This window comes from Octodon degus, unplaced genomic scaffold (genome assembly GCF_000260255.1).
Source record: "Octodon degus isolate 3935 unplaced genomic scaffold, OctDeg1.0 scaffold00008, whole genome shotgun sequence".
Lineage (NCBI taxonomy): Eukaryota > Metazoa > Chordata > Mammalia > Rodentia > Octodontidae > Octodon > Octodon degus.
The window spans coordinates 21,695,790-21,709,583 of record NW_004524584.1 but is presented as its reverse complement, the minus strand read 5'-3'; positions in this window follow the sequence as shown (position 1 = coordinate 21,709,583).

Sequence of the window (13,794 nt, the reverse complement as noted above, 5' to 3'; positions counted from 1 at the left end):
AATAAAACAACTGTAACTTTAACAAATATAAATGAAAATGCTTTCTACAATAATAAAATAGCTAGTTCAAAGGACAAATTATTAACTTACCTAAAAAGGTACTTCAAAAATGACGAAGTATTGTCTTAATTTTAAAATTTCTCATAAATCCATGAAAGGATAAATGAAGAATGCAATACAAAATTTGCAAAGGACATAAACAAGGACTTCATATTTGTACTATAAATATAATTAGATACATATAAAACATACTGAAAAATAGTCACAATTGGAAAATGTGCTTGACGTCACTTGGAAAGACAGGACCAATGACTCTGGTGAACAGCTGGTGTGTGAAGCTGGTTAGGTCCATAACTGATACTGGCATCCAAGGTTCAGAGGGTCCTATGGTAACAGGAGTGGCCGCAGGCGCTTTGCCTTGTGCCACTACGTCTCCCAGGTTCTCAAGAGAAACAGAGGCAATGAGAAACGTCTAAAATTATTCAAGGAGACTTAATAGGCGAACTCGCAGGAGCAGAGGTGGCAGAGTCCACATACGCTGTATGTACACTGGAAACACAGAGGACCCAGTCGCTGTTTAGCTCAAGGAGATGGATGCCACTGAACAAGAGGGATCAAGGATGCAGCCCAGTCCAAGAGTGAAGGCCTCAAAGCTCCCTGGAGAGATGCTTTTGCCAGACTGCATTGGACAACAAAGAAAGTAGTCTGATGTCCAAAGGTGACAGCAAGGATTAGAGCGCTGCAGAACTAGAGACACGTCTTTCTCCTTCCCACTTTTATCCTGTTCAGGCTACAAGCCTATTGGTTGGTACCACCTACATCCGGGGTGGGTCTTCCCCCCTATTAGCTGGCCTACATGTCAGTCATTTCCAGACACTCCCAGACTTGTGCTTCACTGGTCCTAATGGATCTTACTTCATTGAAGTTGGCATGTCCTGATTAATGGCCAAGCCGCTACCCATTAGAGCACTCCAGCATGGCTTCAGCTGCCAAGCATTTGCTTCTCCCTCTGAACCACCTCTCTCCATGGTCCATAGGAAGAAGACATGCTGGGGAATCGCATTGTTCCCTCGCCTGTGAGTGGTAGGAGTTGCAGAACGCTGGGCGAGTGTTAGCTTTTGGTGAGTGAACTCATGGATGTGGGCTTGACCCTCAATTGCCTGCTCACGAGTCCCAAGGCTGTTGATGCAGCCTCAGTCACCCAACTGGGAATTTGCTGGCCCAAATGCCTCCTGCCCTACTCTTCTCTAGTGCTGCTTCCCAGGATCTGCTGGCAAATGCACTATTAGCGCTTGAAATCTTGTCTTTAGGTGTGAGGTAAGCAGCTGTGGACAGCTCACCAGGGGCTTTACCTGTGTCAGCGCGGGCAGCAGCCCGTTGGGAGGAGCTGCCAAGTGAGCTTTCCGGGTGCCTTCAGGGTCGGTGCAGAGGGGAGATGCGTCAGGGCTGTGAGCCGACTGAGGCACCTTGGCAGAGCACCGTGTGCCGTCCACTTCTCTGACTGGCTGCTCAAGGAGGGACAGTGAAGCCGTGATGCTCAGCAGGAGGGGTGTAGGCAGAACATTCTTCACCAGTGCTGAGGCCTATGAGAGCCACGTGCTTCTGCTCTACACATAGTCTTAAGGGAACCAACTCGGGGAGAGAATGTTTAAAGCATCATGGGAAACAGGGAGGCGGGCCTTGTGGAGATGGAAAGACCTGGCAAGAGGGAGATTGGGAGGAGGAAGAGAAGGTACGAGTGAGTAAGAGGCAACGTGTGCAAGTCCCCAAGATGAACGCAATCATCATGTACTGAACATAGAAACATAACAATAATTTAAAACTAAGTTAACCACAAGCAAATCAAAATTATAGGATTAGGAAAGCTTCATTGGAAAAGGTGTGTGTGTGTGTGTGTGTGTGTGTGTGTGTGTGCGCAATAAAGCATTTGGAAAACTCTCCCTGAGGAGCAGAAAAGGGGGCTGCACCCCAAGGAAGGCTCAGCAGCACTTGGGGTTGGTTATGTGCCCCTTGCCCTGTGTCCGGCTAGCTCTAGCACAGCCCAGCTCTGAGTCCATGCTGGTGGTGGCTCCTGGATAGAGCTAGCTCTAAGCTGTTTGCCCCTCTGGTGACTGAATTCCGGAATCAATTTGGAAAAATTTTTAACATGTAAAAGCATATGAAACATGCATAACATAAAGGAGTGAAAATAAAATAAGATACTTGGCTCAAAAATACACACATTGAAAATTTTTTCTGTGTATAAATAGATTTTATGGAGAATTTCTTGGAAAAGGAAACTGTAAAAAAAAAAATCAAAACAACAGCAACAACAAAAATCCTGACACACAGGAAATGAATGAATCCATAAAAGAGGTGATCCTAAAATGTGGTATCTATTAAATAAAATTTTATTACGCTAAAGGACACACTGCCATTTACCTCCCTCACTTTGAAATACTATTCCCATTATTCTTGTCACTCTCTGCAGCAGCTCTGGAGTCCCCCTTCGTGAGGGTCTTTATAAGGAGTGGCAAAAAACATGGCAACTACTATTGCCAGGTATCATCCAAGTCAGATTGTGATGCTACGTCCCTGTCCACAGGGATGAGTTGCATGGATCTGGCACCATGCAACTTCGGTCTTGTCCCCAAAGTCAGGATGACCATGGAAAGGAAAAGGCTTTGAATCGAGGCAGGGCATGAAGGCAGCCACAACAACAGAAGTGAAAAGGTCCCTGAAGGGGGATTCCAGACCTGCTTCAGAGAGAGGTGTTAAGGATAGGAGAAGAGTGCTTGCAGTGAGGGAGGTGCGTGGCAGCGTGTCATTTGCTGAAGTATATTTTAAAAAGGTGAACATTCACTGTGGGTTTCTGACACCCAGCGCACAGGGCCACACTCAGGCAGAAGTGGAGGTCACCTTCCCAGAGACACCTTTGAGGGAGCAGTGGGCTCAGTGTACCTTCCTGATGGCTGGATATCAGATACAAGTGATAGAGCATTGGTAATCAACTAGGACAGAGAGGCAGCAGCTGTGTGCCCGGGTCAGAGGGCAGGAGCCCCTGGCAGTGCCTTAGCCCACGTGCCCCGTCCTCTTGGGCCTGTTGCTATGGCTGTGGTGTGGTTTTCTGCTTCTGGGCGTGACATCAGGCATCAAAGTGCACACACTGTGCTTTTATTTGTATTTTTTAATGTATTTGATTGTTACATGGTCTCACTATACATCTTGGACTTATGGTGATCCTCCTGCTTTCAGCCACCCCAGCACCAGGATTACAGGTGTGCACCACTATGCCTGGACCCTGGCTGGCTCAGCCTGCCCTGGAGGTGGGGCCGGCATGGCATGTGGTGCTGGGGATTGAACAGCAGTCCCTGCGCTTGCCTAGCAGGCACTTAAGTTGGCTGAGCTATCTCACTGGCCCGCACTCTGCTTTTAGATCAAGAGTGTTGCGCTCTGTCTGCAGATGTGTCATTCAGGAGGCACTGGAGATTAGGCCTTCTCTGAGCTCCAGTCCTGGCCTTCTAAGCTGTTTTCGATTCAGAGAGCCTCACTGAGTCCCTAAATTGCCCAGGCTGGTGGTTCCAATTTGCAATTTTTCTGCCTCACCTTCCCAGAGTGCTGGAATTACAGGCCTACATGGAGAAGTCCAGCTGCATGGTGGTGCTATTTTTAACACTGTGTCTTCCCAAGGCCACTGAGGCAGAGGAAGTGACACCAGCAAGGCTGGGGTCCCTGCGGTACAGCAGGGGAGTACACCCTCTGCAACATCCCCAGCAGCTCTGGGAAGACTCCCACCACTCCTCGCTGGCAGGAGCTGGCTGCAGGTGGGGGCACCAGCTCTGCCTAGGGGGAGGGGTTCCTCCGAACTGGGTCCAAGGCTTCTGCTTTCCATTGTTATTTTTTTCCCTGAGGAGGCTCACACATGCTCTGTCAGTTCTGCTTCCCTCCCTTTTAGCCCAGAGGTCCCACTGCTCCCAGTGGGGCAGTGCCCACCTGCAGGGCAGGGGCTTGGCCCTGGGGATGTAGCACAGCCTGGGAAGCCGGCACCTCTTCTGCCTGGGTGGCAGGGAGCAGTGAGTGCTGAGGCAGGGCCCTGTGACCCCTCTCCCTACCTCTCTGGATCCTGCAGCTCTGCCCTTCCCTGCCTGTGCCTGGGTGTCTAAGGCAGCTTCGGACAGCGATTGGCCCTAGGCCCCCGACTGTGGTCCAGAATCCTGCTCAGTGGCAGAAGGGTCTTTGGATTCTAAGGTGTGGAATTAAGCTCCTGCCAGGCAATGAAAGGTGTGATAAAAGGTACATGGATTCTCACCCTGATAATCTGCCTCTCTGTGCGGTGGCCACAGGGAAAGGGTAGAGGTGAAGGAAGGAGGAATTTTTGGTTTGCCCACTGTCCTTTGAGGTCCCCTGGGTGGTCTCAGCACCCTGTCTGGCCCTCCACACAGATGAATAGAGATTTAGAGTCCACGGAACCCGGCTGCCAACCACTCTGCCCTGAGGGGGACAAGGGACTGAATTCCTGAGGTGTGATGATTTCCTAGGGGATAGCTGAGAGCCTGTGCCAGGCCCTATCTATTGACTCTAAGTCTAACCGGACACGTTGTGGGGTCTCTGCTGGGATCCACTTCCAAGATGAGGAGACTGAGACCCAGGAGTGCTGGGCCAAGGCCTGGGCTGCTGAATGCATCAGGCCAGCCTGGGGTCCCCTGCTCCTCCTGCTCTGGGCTCTGTGCACCCCCTTACCACCTCTCAGGGTGCTCCCTGCTTTCTTTGAACCATCTGGAATCCTCTGAGGTTGGGGCCCAGTTGTCTCCATGGCTGGTTTTGTTTAGCCCTGGATACGGAAGGTATTTTCACTACTGGTGCCCACCAGCCACTGTGCTCAAGAAGAACTCTCCTTTTAAAAGACACTTGTTGAAATAAACTAGACCAACATGTGTAAATATTGTATAGTCTCCCTAGTATGACAACACAAAAGAAGAAATAAAAATAGAAAGCATAACACAATTGAAAGGAAAGTGAGAACTTGAGGATTAGACAATGAAGAGAGGGCAAAGAGAAAAGCTAGGAAACACAACAGGGGCAAAGCCATACATTTATACACACAAGATGGTTAAGGCAATGATCCTGAGAATCTTCAGCAGGTTTTTGAAACTAGCAGTTAAATGTAGGATTCTCACCCTGACTGACTATATATGCTAATACCTGTGAACTAAGCAACTGCACTGAAGATATCAATGTGTAATAGAAGAGTCACTCTTGGAATGCCTGTCATTGTGGTCTTCTAAATATGTATTTCTTGTCATGACATATCAATTATTTCCATACTATCTCTCAAGTAAATGTTTGTTTAAAAAAAGGGGTAATAAATGAAAACAAGAGACATGAAAAAAATGTCACAGTACTGTCTTGTTACAATGCTGCATATGGTTAGATTTCTAAATTTCTGTGTAAAAATATGTAATTGTTTATTCCTATTTTTAAAAATATTTTTTATTTTTAATTTTTTTTCTTCATATTGTGTAGGAACTTAAAGTTTAACGTATCAATACTTGATGGAAAATATCCTGTTCCATGTTATGTCTAAGATGTTTGATATTCACACAGATAGTGAGGTTAAGCTCAACTACCTTTGTTGTAGGGTAATAATAATGAGCTTCTCTTCTGGAAGGTTAACTACCTAAGCTTGCAGACCAATAATTAGAGAAAAAGAAGGGCTTTGGCCTTAGCCTTTCAAGGTCGGTGAAGACTCAGGACATAGGAGAACCTGTATTGTAACAACATGTAACTCAGTTGTGTCCCAAATTTTCTGATCAAGGAGATTATGGGGCAACAGAGGAAAGCATTCTCTCAGGGTTTCACAGAAAGCAAATTGGTCAAGCAATGGCCGTGACTCATCCACCTGGCTGACACTAACAAAGGATCTACAAACTGTGGTACAGGGTTTCAGGGTAAATCCTGAGGGAATTTGACTGACTTTGTCAGATACAAAAGTTACATTTCTTGTTATATAGGTCTTGCTTTATCTTGTTCTTAACCATCCAGCAGAAAAGTATAAAAATGAAGTATGAAAAGTAAAGTCATATTCATATGCTGAGCTGTAAAAGGCTCAAGTCAACAACTTCTGATATTGCCAGTCCTATGGAAAATCCACTATTATTATGGGTTTATGGACTACTGGACTATATCGGAATATTTTGCTGAATTTGTGCATCTACAATATTTAAATGACAATGGAATGCCTTTCTCTGACAAAACTAAACAAAAAAGGGGATACAAATGAACAACAATTTTGTATCTGCATATTCTAAATAAGATAGATATACAGCTACTTTCTCTGAATTCGATGAATAGAAGGATTTGTTCTAATAGTGTTTGTGGACAGGATATCATGTCTGCATCTTGTACAATGAATAACCACTAAGACAACAATCTGCAATGTATTAATTAAGTTGAAACTGTCCTACTAATCAGTTTTGAAATTGTCTCATTGCTATTTGTTTCTCAATAAAATTATTTTTTTTAAAAAGCCAGTTGTCAGTGCCAGAGAGATCGCTCAGCCTACTAAGTGCCTGCCTAGGCAAGCGCAGGAACCAGTATTCAATCGCTGGTACCACATGCTGCTCCGGCCCTAGCTCTAGGCACGTTGAGCCGGCTACTGAGTCCCGAAGTGGTGGTGCATGCCTATAATCCTAGTTCTGGAGAGGCTGAAAACAGGAGTATCACTGCAAGTCTGAGCAGCACAGTGAGATCTTATACCAAATACATTAAAAAAAAAGCCTCTTGTCCTGGTGACCCTCCCCCTCCCCTCTGAGATAGAATCCTTCTGTGTGCCGTGTTCTTACCTCCTGGGGCCTCCATTGTGGGGAGAACAGGCTTTGTCACGCTACCTTGATCCATAGCAATGAATCTATGTTATTGCAAATACAGACCTTGAATTGCTTATCATCTCGCCACTAAGAATTGAAGAAGCCCAGGGAATCACCAGGTAAAGTCTCTTTCTTTTCAGGGCATTGAAGCAGGTGGCTTCAGTTGCCAATCAAAACATTACCAGGCATCCAACAGTTGCTCCAGGTCTGTGTATTCCTTCCTGGCATGAACCCAGTTTCTTCTCTATTCTGTCTGGGGAAGTCTGGCTCCTGCCTGGTGCTGATTTGAAGGTGAGCAAAGGGGAATTAGTTAAGGTGACTCCAGGTGCAGGGAGGTGCATGACATACATGCTGATTGCGTCCTTTGAATTTGCTGTCCCTGTGAACAAGCTCTGACATAAGCCAGACTTGCCCTGGGTCTCACACGCCTCATTGGCTTCCTTGATCTCAGATTAAAAAGCAAAATTATTTGGTGCTTTTGATCACCGTGCTCAGCATCCTAGCTCCAGTGTGCCCAAGAGAGCCTGCTAGGTCCGTGGCTCCCAGGTGTGCGCCGGCCATTGCTGCTGGTGGGAGGAATCTGAGAGCAAATCAGTTCCAGAGATGCCTGGCTGCAGGGAGGCAGGCGGGGTCGCAGTGCCTGACCATCCACCCTGTCACCCCACAAGGTTCCCAGTGGCCCTGACAAGAGAAGCCAGTGTTGCCGTGTCCCCTTACTGGGCAGAGGTGCTTCCCCGAGCATCACTCGAAGGATGTTCTCAGAAATTTTAGCTAGACGATTATCGTGCTTTGACTTCTGCTCCAAAGCATCAAGCACTCCTGTTAGGGGTAGAAGGGAAGGTGAAAGGAACGCTCTAAACCTGTGGGGGTATGTTGCCGAGACCCATGCCGCTGATGACAAATCTCCCATGTCACACTCTGAGTTAGAATTGTGGTTTCTCTTTGCAGCCTAGAATTCACCATTCACCGAAGGAACAGAAGGGTTTTCAGGCCACCTGAATGTAACTTTATTTCTGATCTCCCTACACCTGGCCGGTGGTCAGGACGGCCCTTTCTTTCCCACCACCTCTGCAATAAACAGAATCAAGTAGGGTCTGTAGGAAGAGCACTGTGAAGTCTTACACGGACATCAGCACCCTTCCTTGAGGACAAAGGGACAGAGCAAGGCTGGCTGTGCTAGTGATGACAGCCTGCACCTGAGACAGGCCCCCTGAGCCCTGTGATTGAAGCGTGATTGTGTAGCTTTGAGACAATAATTCTGCGGCGATGACTGAAGCCAATAAACTTAGAATCTCTTCACCTGGGCGCCACCACGTGTTCAGAGTAATGCAGTAGATGGGCCTCCCCAGGTGAGGTCACTGTCCCCCAAGGCCATTCTCGGCTGTGGCATTTGGAAAGGAGGAGACCTAGATAACGTCTAGGTCTGCAAATTTCTGGTGACGGTGATGGGCTGTCACCTCATTCTGATCATTGTGGGACTTCTCCGGCCCTACTTTTTCTCCTGCACATTGAAGAAGTCAGATGATCACTGGAGTGCTAAAAGCCGTGCTTGTGACCGCTGGAACACTTCCTCCAGGAGAGCATGAGGTTCAAAGTCCCTCATTATGTAGAACTGGCACATTCCCAAGAAGTTTAAGGCGATCAAAAGGAGGAATTCAAACAAAATTGTGGGCAAATTTTCCTAACAGCATTGTTCACGGTAGCCAAAAGGTGGAAACAACCCAAATATTCATCAAGGAATCAATGGGGAAGTAAGAACGAGGCCTCCCCACACAATGGACTATTGTGGAGCTACAGAAAGAGTGGAGAACTCTTGCATGCTGTAACGTGGATGAGCCTCCAACGTATTATTCTAAGAACAACGAAGCAGACACAAAAGCCATGGCCTGATGCCATGTGTGTGAGATGCCCAGAACAGGGACACAGAGAAAACGGGTGGGGGCTGGGGTGGGGAGAAATCCAGGGGTGCTTTTAAAGGGACTCCTCTTTTCACAGACCTGAAAGAGACGTGGAACTCTGTACTGATGGTGGCTGCATGCCATAATGCACGTGCTATGTGGCACTGAACTGAACACTTAAGAAGCGTCAATTTTATGTTATGTGTAGCTCATCTCAGCAAAACCAACCAGCAGAGGCCTAGAGTGTCATCAAATATTTATGGCCAAGGAAGCAAGAAAAGAGTACTTTACAAACGACATAGTTTCTTAATTACTGTGGCAAAGTGTTTCATTTGCTGAAACGAATTGCTTCAGTTTTTTTTGCAATTAGAGTCAACATGCCAAACTAATTCTTGACATCTTCTTTAGAAGGCATAGCTGGAGTTTAGAGTCAAAGAAATACAATAATCTCAAATCCACCCAAGCAGGGTATAGTTGCTACTATCACCTGCGCAGCAAAGCCCTGCCTTTGTAAAGGTTCATGGTTGCAAAAACTGCTCACCCGTAGTGCAGCTGAGCTGAAAACACGGAACTTCCTGTAGTACCCTGCAACTCAACGAGGCTAACATTTCAACATGAAAAATTTGAGCTATAAAACAGTTAGGTTGAATTGTTTTTCCTTTCTTCTTTCTTTCTTTCTTTTTTTTTTTTTTTTTAACCCCCTTTGGTCCTGGGGATTCAACCCAGGGCTTCCCACATGATAGGTGAGCACTCTTCCACTAAATTTTCAAAAATCTATTGTCAAAGTTGCTGAATATAAGAATCAGTTGTCTAGAAAATCATTTCATTTTATCTAAATTCTTTTTTTTTTTTGTATTTTAGGGAAGGGTCTACAGGGTGTTCAGGGTCTCACTAATAGATCTGACTCATAGTGATTCCTGTTTATAGCCTCCCAAGAGCTGGAATTATAGGTGTGTGCCACCACTTCCAGTCTCAATTGCTGTCTCAGCATGCCCCAGGGGTGGGACAGGCATGGCAGTCCTGGGGATCGAAGCCCAGGCCCCTGCGCCTGCTTGCAGATGCTTTAATCCACTGAGCTATTTGGCCAGCCCCATTTTATCTAAATTCTTGAGGAACTGGATGCTTTACCTGAGTGAGTTGTTTGCTTGTTTCGTCTGACATAGGTACAAGTTGTAGCCCAGTCCTCTGGCTGTGTGTGCAGGGAAAATTAATTAACCTCCCAGAGTCATTTCTAGACGCAGGGTTTCTTAGCCAGCTTGGGCTGTAATAACAAAATACTAAAAATGGATTCAGTAATAGAGAGTTTTTACCGCAGCGGTGGAGGCTGGAGGTCTGAGGATGGGGCCAGCATGCCTACTCTGCCCCTAGCCGCCTGCAGGCAGTGGCCTCCCTGCTCAGCCTTCTTTATGGTGAGAAGGACAGCTCTCTGGACTCTCTTAGAGCCCTAATGCCATCATGGAGTTTTTGTTACTTCCCTTGTTGCTGAAACAAAATACTTATAATTTAAGGGAGGAAAGGGTTACTTTGGCTCAGGTTTTGTATATTTCATTCCCTGCATGGCTCACAGGACAGTGGATAGGCAGAAGGAGGGAGAACCACTGACTTTCAGGAAACAGAGAAGACTGGGGAGGGCCACTCCCCAGTGACTTCCTCTTGCTACCAAACCCCACCTCCTCAGCCCAAATCTAGCCAGGAGGCCACTGTGATTCAAGAATCTTTCGAAAGCCTGCCTGTGAGGCACAGGGGGAAGTCCAGAAATAAGCCACTACAAGCTCCCACCTGCATGGCCAGCCAAACCTAACTGTATTCCTAAGGCCCCACCTCCAAATGCCATGTTATCAGGAGTTAGGGGTTCACCATGCAAGCTGTGCGGATCCAGCCCTTAACTGGAGGACTTTCATGCCTACATGCAGCTGTTTTCTGGGAAGTCAGTAAGTTTACAAAGTTGAAGAAATTCTGTGAGGTTGCTCCCACATGGCCATGCTTTGCTGGGCACCAGTACTGTCCTGACCGGTGACCATGTGACTGCCTGTGCTGTCTTGTGACTGCGGAGGGTGAGAGTGAGTTTATTTGTAGGTTCTGCAGCTATTCATAAAAGGGTAAGATACGCAACCACATTAAAAAGTGGCAGATGACACGATGTCAGAGATGGATATCAAATATCAGATTGCACTCTAATTCTGATCAGTTGCTTGAATTAAATTAAACTGCAGGTCTGCTGCAGCCAGTTTAGAGGATTAAACGTACATCAGTGTCAAAGTCATGTGCCCCAGGAGTGTGGTTTTGGGGCAACAATGCCACATTAAAAGATGCCGACCCAGTGTAGGAGGTTGGGATGTAGAGCCAAGCACAGGACAGTTCTGGGGTACCTCACAGAGAAGGAGGGGAGGGAAGGTGCCTGGGGAAGTTGAGGGATCGGAGGAACCCACAGCAGGGAAAGGAGGAGGAAGGGCCAGGGGCAGAAAGCTCTAGAGAAAACGTCTCTGGAGGTCTCAGGCGGTGAACGCAATCTGACGCTCTCTCTGTATAGACATGAAGTGAGATTGGAAAACACTGAATATTTAACGACTTTTTTAAAAAAAAATATTATTCAGTAAAAGAAATAAGGGTTCCAACCCCCTCAAAATGCTCTCCTTCACATTGAGCACACTTATTTAATCCCAGCATTCTTGCAACAGCCTTAAGCAGCTCTGGAAGGCTCCTTCTGTGGCTTCCTCGATGTCCCAAGTGAAGACCTTTTACCTGCTATGGGTCATTTTGCCTTTGAGGAAGAGCCAGAGGTCACACGGTGCCAGATCTGGGGAGGAGGGTGGGCAGGGACGCACGGGATGCTGTGCTGAGCCTGCCTTCACCGGGTGGTGCTCCACAGCAGCATCCGCTGTCTGATCACGCCTTAAACAGACACTCAGAAAGGTGGCGAGAAGGAAGAGGTAGGGGTGTTGGAGGTGAGGGGAGTATGTTGAGTGACACAAGGGGCACTGTGTCTTTTTTTTTTTTGCAGTACTAGAGATCGAACTCAGGACCTTGCACTCGCCAGGCAGGCAGGCACTTATACCCCTGAGCTGTATCCCTGGCCCCGGGGCACCGTGTCTTTTCTGTAAGAAATTGTTACATATCACCGTTCATTTTGCTCATGCCTTGCACATCTGTGTGCACATCTCGGTGTCATGCAGCACTCCAGGGCTCCTGACCACTGCTGCCTCGTGACAGGGCCCCAGAGCTGGGCGGATGTGCAGAGCCAGGACCTCCGTCCTGCCACGCCCAGCTCACGTCTGCACTGACTACCGAAAGAGGCTTAGAGCTGGGAAACTAGCTCAAACTGGTCTGAGGCAAACTGAGCAAACCTGAAGAGGAGGCTGGGTGGATGGTGGTCTTCTCTGCTCCTCCAGTGGGAATGTCACCTACCTCAGAGTGGCCAGGGGGCTCTGAGATCCCTGCCTGTCTTTATTCTTGTGTCAGCTCCAACTCCACAACAGGCCGGACCACTGAGGGAGCTGAGGAGTGGGCTCTATTCCATGTGGTTGACATTTAGGTGAGTGCCCCTGAGGGTTCCCTGGGCTGGGATAGGCCCTTTGAGTGGAGCTCACCACAGGCCTCCAGAAAGCAGTCTGTGGTGGAGAAGTGAGTGGCTAGTTGGAGCAGGTGGGGGTGCAGCCAGATGGGAGGCTGGGAAGTGTCAGCAGCCCAGTATCTCTCCAGAGGGTGGAAAGGAGGCACCCGTGTGTAGGTTGGAGTGTGGTGGATTTTGCCACTTGATTCTGATGTAAAGTTGGTATCTGTGAGAAAATCCAGGTATCTCCACTCCTCCCCCTGCCCGCGGTCCTCACTGTGGGCTCTGCGCTACTCGTCACTTGCTACTGGACAAACTCCTGATTTTTAAGCAAGAGCCTAAGAGCAACAAATGGTACAGCCAGAGATAAGGAATCAAAAGCTGTTATTATACAGAAATACCTTGTCTCTCAGACCAGGTGATCTGCAGCAGGACATTTAGAGGGCTTCTCTAATGACACTCCACACAGGAGGCTTGTGGGAAATTAGAGAAGGACGTGCGTGGAGATGGGAAGTGAAGGAAGAAAGGCAAGCCTGGGACGTCATGCGGTGCCTCGATGCACGTAGGAGTGGGGAATTGGGGGTCACACTGGCACGGAGAAGAGAGGCTTGAGTTTTACGATACAGGGAGGCAAATACCTTCCAAGAAAAAGTAATGACTCCCACTGGGTGTACACAATCCTAGCCAGCAAGGTTTACACTTTCAAAAAATTGTGTCTGCATGTGAGATTACAAAGCAAGCCATTGTGTCCCAGCCCACCGCACCCCAGCTCCGCGTGGGCTTCCCCCTAGGGACACAGCAGAGATTGAGCCCTAGGTCTGCAGTTGGTGGCGTTTCCTTGTCTCTGGGGGAATTCCCTTCCCTCTGCAGTGTCATTGTTCCCCAGGACAATTTGCTTCCCTTCTTTATTGTCTGGGTGAACATGTAGTGCACACAAGAACCCTCTGGATATACTGCCAAGAACCCTGCACAGGCAACAGTGCTGATGGCCTAAGCGTGAAGGGCCTTGCGTGCTCAGGATAGCCGCGGAGCAGCTCCGGGTGCTTCAAACGTCTCTCCTCCTGAGACTAGAGATCGCCGCTTTCTCAAAGCACTTTGAGCCATTCCTTAACTGTGTTAATGATCGTGTCCATCTTTCCCTCCAGTTGCACCAGGCTTTGGGCTTTTTCCTTTCAGTGTGCTCCAGTTTTACTTCTATTTCCTTGTGTACTCTTATTGCTTATTCTCCTAGGTGCTGTTCTGGATGTTTCTGACTGATACCCAGGGTATAGTCGGCACACAGCCTCTGCTGTCTCACACCTACTCATCAGGTCTCCTCGGCCACAATTTGCTTTTGGAATTTACAACAGAGTTCTTGGGTGGCCTAGATGGTGGCAACAGTTGCTGCGGGAGGCCCCTGACAGTGGGTACACCATGGGAGAGAAGCTTTCCACACGGTCCTGTGTCCGTGAATCAGCAATTGAGAGAGAGAGAGAGAGAGAGAGAGAGAGAGAGAGAGAGA